An 8,224-nucleotide genomic window follows, 5' to 3' on the forward strand; every position below is an offset into this window, starting at 1 on the left:
AGCGAAGTAAGCCAGGCAGAGGACAGAAACCATATGTTTGCACTCATAGGTCTAGCAGGAAAACAAGAGAGACCTAATGGAGAACCAGGGGGAGAGGAGGAGGGAGAGAGAGTTGGGGAGAGAGAGGGATGCAAAACTTGAGAGACTGTTGAATGCTGAAAATGAACTGAGAGTTGAAGGGGAAGGGGGTGGGGGGAAAAGAGGTGGTGGTGATGGTGGAGGGCACTTAAGGGGAAGAGCACTGGGTGTTATATGGAAAACAATTTGACAATATGAAAAAAAATTAGAAAAACTAGATTTCTGGCTTTTCTTTTAAAAATCAAAAGATGCGCTACACTGGCCCCATACATTCTTGATTAGTTGGTCTTCATCTGGGTGATACACTGGTCTCAGTTGTCACTCTCCTAAGTGTGTGTGCACTTGCCCCAAAGATTTTGCTCACTTTTGATATCTGTGGGTCTCCTGGAGACTCCTGGACAAGCATATTGTGCATATTTCAAAACAAACTATTATAAGATGATGTATGTTAAGAAAGAGGTAAGAACAGCATGCCACATATGCATTCAAAAGGACTACTCGATCTCAAGATAAGAAAAAAGCAAAGGAGGGTCATGGAAAACTGAGAAGGAGACCTACTGGAGAAAATGAGAGAAAATATCACGAATGTGGCACATTCAAAGAATGGAATATAGCTCACCAGGCCAATAATGCAGGGTGGAGGCACATGAGAGAAGGCTGGTGAGAAGTTGCTCTACTTACATGATAAGTTCCTGTTGCAAGTGCTGTAACTCATGAGCCAGTTTGTTTTTATCCCCTCGTAAATTCTGGAATCACATGCGACATTAGGCTGTACATGTTACTCTAATGAGGGATTTATACTTAAACAACCCCACCTTGCAAACTGTGAGATTATTATGGTATACCTCTATAATGTTTCCATATTCTATGATGGTTGACTTAAGTTCTTCTATACTTAAATCCTTCTGAAAAGTAGAAGAGAGAATAGCAAATATGTGTACGAGTCTACCAAATCATATTTAGTAGGTTATCAATCTGAGCCATAGAAGAATTGTAAGTGCACAATAATGATGAGACCTTCTACCAATCTTATTTGAAAACTGCACCAGTCTGTGTTTATGATTAAAACCACACAAAAAAGTATGGGACAGCAAGGCAGCTATAGGACATTATGTTCTATATTGGCCTGGTCAGTGGAATCAAACTCTAAAAGGTAATTCTTTAGTTCAAGTCAAAATTATATTTATTATCAGGGAACCTGGGTGGCTCAGTTGGTTAAGCATCTGACTTCTGCTCAGGTCATGATCTCACAGTCCATGAGTTCAAGCCCCACATCAGCTGACAGCTCAGAGCCTGGAGCCTGCTTCAAATTCTGTGTCTCCCTCTCTCTCTGCCCCTCTGACTTGCACTCTGTCTCTCTCTCAAAACTAAAGTTTAAAAAAATTATTATGACAGGAAAAAAATCAATCTGCCTGTAAATGACTAATGAATTATTAAGGCATTCAATTTTACTCAGTTCAAATGATATCTGTTAAAATCATAGTTTTGTAATGAATGATCAGAAGGTACAGTCAGTGTCTGACCTATAATTTTAGCTCATGATTAGCACAGTGCCTGGTAAATGGGAAGTGTTCAATCAATACCTTATGAATGTTGGGCAGAAATGCAAAGTGGTGGAAAGACCAGAGTTATGAAGGAAGTGAGTAGCCACTACAACAAGGTCACTCTGTGGAGATAAAGAACATCCACAATGAAGAGAGAAAGTTGGTACAATAGTCAGTATCCTGGTCAATGTCCATAATTCATAAATGATTCCTTTGAAACTTTGTAATATTCAGAGAGAAAAAAGAGAAATACTGCTCTTTATTCACTTGCTGCATCTTAGAAGTTTATTACTTAGATTGTGTCCTTCCTATGTCCCCTATGGCTACCATGACCAGCCTATCTGCTGGCAGCATCTTCTGTTACCACATAGGCCATGACCAAGGATACAAAGATAAAGAGAATGATGTCTATCTATTAATCAAATCAATCAAACGAAGTAGAAATAGTTGGGGATATATTCTTTTTCCCTAAATGACTGCACACTTATTTACATTATTATGAATTAAAACTACATCACTGGGGCACCTGGGTGGCTCAGGCAGCTAAACTTCCAACTTCGGCTCGGGTCATGATCTCATGGCTTGTGATTTTGAGTCCCGCTTTGGACTCTGCTGTCAGCACAGAGCCTGCTTGGTTTTCTCTCTCTCTCCCTCTCTCTGTCCCTCCTGCACATGCACACTCTCTCTCTCAAAATAAACAAACAAACAAACTTAAAAAAAAAAAGCTACATCACCACATCTAGCAAGAAACTGGTGATTGGCACACTATTTATTACATAAATGGATGAATACCACCCAAACTTAGGATATGTTAAAACTTATCCCAGATGGCAAAGTCAATATTCTTCATTCAGAAGAACATTTTTATGAAGTTTATAAAAGAAAGTCTTGTGATAGAATATTAGAATCAGGTACACTAATAGCAGTGAAGTTACACAAATGACCATCTCTCCTATGATTCGGGGAGAGCTAGCAAGTCCCATGGGACTTCGTGGGTGGGGACAGTACCAACCTTCTGCAAATTTGCATCTTTATTAAGCAAAGTGTTCTCATATGTGTGTAACTGCATCTGAAAAGAGACAAGTTTTGGGGAGGCCATTGGCACACGTTTTGGTAAAAATACCATAAAGTCATTCCAAAAGGGAGACATGTTTCACAAGCACCTATGATGGGCATGTGTTTCTTTATAAACAACTTTCACATCAGCCTCACAACATTTCGAGAGGCCAGGGCTGCTGCCCTCACTTTACAAGGAAACTGAAGCTCAGCACTATTAGAAGACTTGCTAAATGTCACACACGGTGAGGAACAGAAACGAGCCTACAATGTGAATCTTCAGCTCTGGCCATGTGCCCTTCCTGCTCTTTTACACTTTATATAATAAGAAGACCAATAGAGTCTTCATTTTCTTGGTGAAAATGGAAGTCTAGGTAAGACATGAACATAAACTATGTCAACATATAAAGACTCTTCCTCTTGGATAACAAGTACTGTAGTAACCCACAGATAATCTATCAATATAACCCAAACTTGCCAAAATCTGATTAGCTGGATTGCAAGAAAAAAAAAAAAAAGACTCTTCCTCTTTTAAAAGCATAGTTTAAAAAAGTTCAAGATGTTTCTTAGAGTGAATATCAGAACATATTGGTTTATTCAAACCAAAGCTAAGCTTGTTGGCAAAGTATATAATTGACAAATATGTATACTGATTGAATTAAACACCTAGAAAAATTATCATCATAGTCAGAAGTAGAATTGTCCTTTAATCATACATATTTGATATTCCTTTAGGTATTTTCATATAATCTTCTCATTTGAGTTTACACCAAAACTTGGAGTGTAGGTAGAAAATATCACAGCCATTTAGTAGGTGAGAAAAGTAAGACTTAAAGAGTTCAACTACTTGCTTAAGATCATAAAGCTTTTAAGTAGAGAAGATAAGATTTGAACCCATGTCTTCTGACTCTTTCTACTAGTTTATGACAGTTGTGTTTTCCAAAAACAGTCATTCCTAGAATAAAATTATTTTGGATGTCTAAACTATATATAATAATATATGTATACATATACACACACATACAAGCATGAAATTTAAATAAATCATTTCACACATATACTACAGCAAAAATATTCAAATAAACTATTAGAGATGCCAATAAATATATATGAATTCCTAAATGTATTGATATTATTACATTTTCTGATAAGAATGGACTATATAACAAAAATATATACCAAGTATAGACTTTTTAGATGCAATTTAGATTAAAAAATCATTTTTAAGGCTATTATCCCTTAATTCAAACAAGGATAGATTTTTTTTCCAGCTCTCATTTTCTGTATCATGAAGGGATAATCACTGAAATCTTTAATGATTAAGGGATTTACAAAACCAGATACTCCCTTGTAAGATAATACCACTCTAATAAAAAATATAAATAGTAAGAAGTGTTGGCAAGGATGTGGAGAAATCAGAGCCCTCATGCATAGCTGGTGGAAATGTAAAATGGTGCCAGAAGACAGTCTGGCAGTTCCTAAAGAAGGTCAAACATAGTTATCCTATGATCCAGTAATTCTACTCCCAAGTATATATTTAAGAGAAAACATATGGACGCAAAAATGCATACAACAAATGTTCATAGCAGTATTGTTTGTAATAGTCAAAAAGTAGAAACAGCCCAAACGTCATCACCTGAAGAATGCATAAACAATGTGGTATATCCATACAATGAAAATATCATCCAGTAATAAAATGAAATAAGGTTATTGATGTATTTTATAACATGAATGCACCTTGAAAACATGCTCAGTGAAAGAAACCAATCAAGAAAGACCACATGGTGTATATGACTCCATTTTACTTAAATGTCCAGAACAGGTAAATCTCTCTTATAGAGACAAATTTCTATAGTTGTTGTCTAAGGTTGTGGGGTATGGGAAGTGACTGCTAAAGGGATTTCTCTGAGGATGATAAAAATGTTTTAAAATTGGTTTTGGTGATGGTTGCACAACTCTGTGAATATACTAAAAACCACTGACTTAGATCATTTAAATGAGTGAATTTAATGGCATGTGTGTGATGTATCAGTAAAGCCATTACATTAAAAAAAAATAGGAACTGTGTTTTATAGACTCTAATTGAGACATTTTGAGGAAGACAAATTTCAAAGTTTATAACCAAAGGTTATCATGTCAATGGATCATATACACCTTCATAAAGTAATATAAGTTTGACAAAAGAAAATATTTTACCAGTATTTGGGAAGTGCTTACTTGGTACTCAGTCTCACATTTAGACAATTCCTCAATCTTCTTTTCCAATTTATATATATCCATAATGTTTTTAGTATTCTGATGTAAAAGAAGATAATATTAGATTCAGACCAAATAAATAAACAAGCAAGCAAACACACCTCACAAAGTCTTTTTTAGGAAGTGGTATTTTCATCATTAACATCACAATCCATTTTAAAATAAAAGGACAAAACTTTAGACTTTATCCAAAAATAACATGATCCTTTTAACATGACTATCAAGGGGGCACCAGGATGGCTCAGTTGGTTAAGTGTCTGACTCTTGGTTTTAACTCAAGTCATGATCTCATAGTTCATGGGTTCGAGCCCCACATGGGGCTCTGCACTGATAGCGTGGAGCCTGTTTGGGATTCTCTTGCTTTTCGTCTCTCTCTCTGCCCATCCCTCACTCATGCACACATGTGAACTCTCTCTCAAATAAGTAGACTTAGAAAAATTGACATGACCATCCAGGAATACTCTTGGGAGTCCCTTCTTATCTTCCATTCCACCTTGACCATGCACTCCCTGGTCACATCTTCATCTTCAAACTGGTCATTCCAAGCATTGACCCCTTCCGTATTTTCAGCGTGAGCATCTCACTGTTCAACTGCGACTTCTTTCCAGATTACTTCTTTGAGAGCCAACAAACCTTCAGTCCCCACGGAATCCTACAATCCATTGATCCTACCACCTTCTCACTACCCTTCCACCTTCCTGTGAACTCAGTTGCCTTTTTACTCAACTTTAAATTCTTGGGGCACCTGGGTGGCTCAGTCGGTTAAGCAGCCGACTTCAGCTCAGGTCATGATCTCACAGTCCCTGGGTTCGAACCCCACATCGGGCTCTGTGCTGACAGCTCAGAGCCTGCAGCCTGCTTCAGATTCTGTGTCTCCCTTTCTCTCTCTGTCTCTCCCCTGCTCACTCTCTGTGCTCTCTCTCAAAATAAAATAAAGACATAAAAAATTAAAAAAAAAACAAACTTTAAATTCTTCCATGGTCAATCATTATAAGCCCTCTCTTCCACTTCCCCTCAATTCCCTTGCCTCTCCCCCACCTACTTCTTAGTATTTGCTTAATTTCTGCTTGCCACTCACTTGCTGCCAGCACCTTTTCAGATAAACATTGTTAAAGAAAAATAAAAATGAACCAACAGATCACATATTCAATTTATTTTTTTTATCTTTTTTTAATGTTTTTTATTTATTTTTGAGAGAGAGAGAGAAACAGTGTGAGCAGGGGAGGGTCAGAGAGAGAGAGAAACAGTGTGAGCAGGGGAGGGTCAGAGAGAGAGGGAGACACAGAATCTGAAGCGGGCTGCAGGCTCTGAGCTAGCTGTCAGCACAGAGCCTGACGTGGGGCTTGAACCCACAAACTGTGAGATCATGACCTGAGCCAAAGCCGGACACTTAACAGACTGAGCCACCCAGACGCCCCTAATCTTTTTTTTTTAATCTTTTTTTTCACACACGCAATTTATGATTCTTAACTTCAATGTTTACTGGTGCTCATTCATACAATCCTATTCCATTCAGGTGGCCACTGGCCTATATCAGGGATCTCCAAATGACACTAATTCTCCCACCCCACCCCCACAGGTCAACTCCAGCTGGCCACCTGGTTTTAAATAGTTTTACTAGAATACAGCCATGCCTACCTATTTTTTCTTTTTTGCATTGTCTCTGGTTGCTTTCAGAGGACAAGGGCAGAAGTGAGTGGTTGCAACAAAGGTCTTTTAGCAGGCGAGCCTAAAAGTATTTACTGTCGGATCCTTTACAAAAAGTTCACCAACTCTTGGCCTATTTCATCCTTTCTCCTCAAACTTCTAATACTTCCTCCAACCTCCTCACTTTTTATCTCACTAAGACACTAAACAGAAGAGAACATCCATATCACCGGGACATGTAATAAATACCTTTGGATGTGTTACAAAGTATTTGCTGATCTAACACTTCTCTCCACCTCCACTCTAACTGCTTCAGTCTGAGCCTCCGTACACTCATGCCTGCATGTTACAAGATCCTCTTAACTGGTCTCTCATTTCTTCTGTTACTCCACTACAGTTGATTTTAAACGCAGCAGCAGGGTTATGTGGTTAAAATAGTAATTACATCACATTATTCATTTACTCAGAACTGTCCAACGGCTCCCACCTCAATCAGTGGAAACAGTCAGAGACTGTCAAGGTCTACATGCACTCTGTGGGCAGGTCTGGCTCCCGACAGCTCTCTGCGTCCTCGTCCCTGCTGTTTCCCTCTGCTCCAGCCACGCTGGCCTTGCTGTCCTTCAAAAAGAGCAGGCAGGCTAAGCCTAAACACCTAGAGCTTATGGTTTCCTCTGCCTGGAATGCTCTTTCCCGATAAGCTTTTCATTTTCATCAAATGATTAACTTCATAGGGCTACTTTTTCTAACTACTCTAGTTTAAATTGTACTGTCCCACAATTCTGTTTTCTGCTTTTCTTTCCTCCATAGCACTAATCACCGCCTATCGTGCTAGTTCCGCACGGGCTATTCTGCTATTTTAGGTGTTGTATCTTCAACACCTAAAATAGTGCCTAGCACATGGAGGTCTCCTAATGAGTATGTGTTGGTTGGTTGGCTGAATGAATGAACGCATGAAACTAACTACCCAAACTATTGTGCTGTTACTCTTCACAATGGGTCAGACTGTTACCACCTAAGGGAATCTAGTAGTGACATCTATATGCAAATCAATGTTTGCAATGCTCTTTCATGTTGAAGGGTTCTAAAACTACCTCCTTCTATCTCAGTTCTGTACAATTCTTTGATGTCAGTTAATCATCCTAGATACAAGGAGAAGAATCGCTTTCACCGGGAGCTTAATTGTAAAGCACAGGCTTCATGGAAACCTAACCTTGTAAGCTAAACTATATCTAAATCTAAAGTAGGGTTTCTTGACAATCATTGAATCGTTCCTTTCCAGCCCACTACAAAATTGTTTTCATGTCCAGGTGGCCCATATTTGGAATAACTCTCCATCACAGACTCTTCACCACAGCTTAATACTGACAAATTTTTAAAAGTCCAAATAAAAACCATATATAAATGGACATTCAAAAGATACATATAGAGATTTTTCCTCCAAAATATTAAGTTACTATTTTGTAGTTACTATTTTAGAGTAACTTTGTTACCTCTCATTTCAATGCTTTAATTCTGTTACTTAAAAAATTTATTGCATAGATTATATTTTAGAGATTATGCTAACATTTCCTAACATATATGAAGTACATTATGATTCACCAAATGGCTTCATATACATTATCTCAATCTCCAAAATAACTGTA

Source organism: Suricata suricatta, chromosome 10, assembly GCF_006229205.1.
Source record: "Suricata suricatta isolate VVHF042 chromosome 10, meerkat_22Aug2017_6uvM2_HiC, whole genome shotgun sequence".
Taxonomy (NCBI): Eukaryota; Metazoa; Chordata; class Mammalia; order Carnivora; family Herpestidae; genus Suricata; species Suricata suricatta.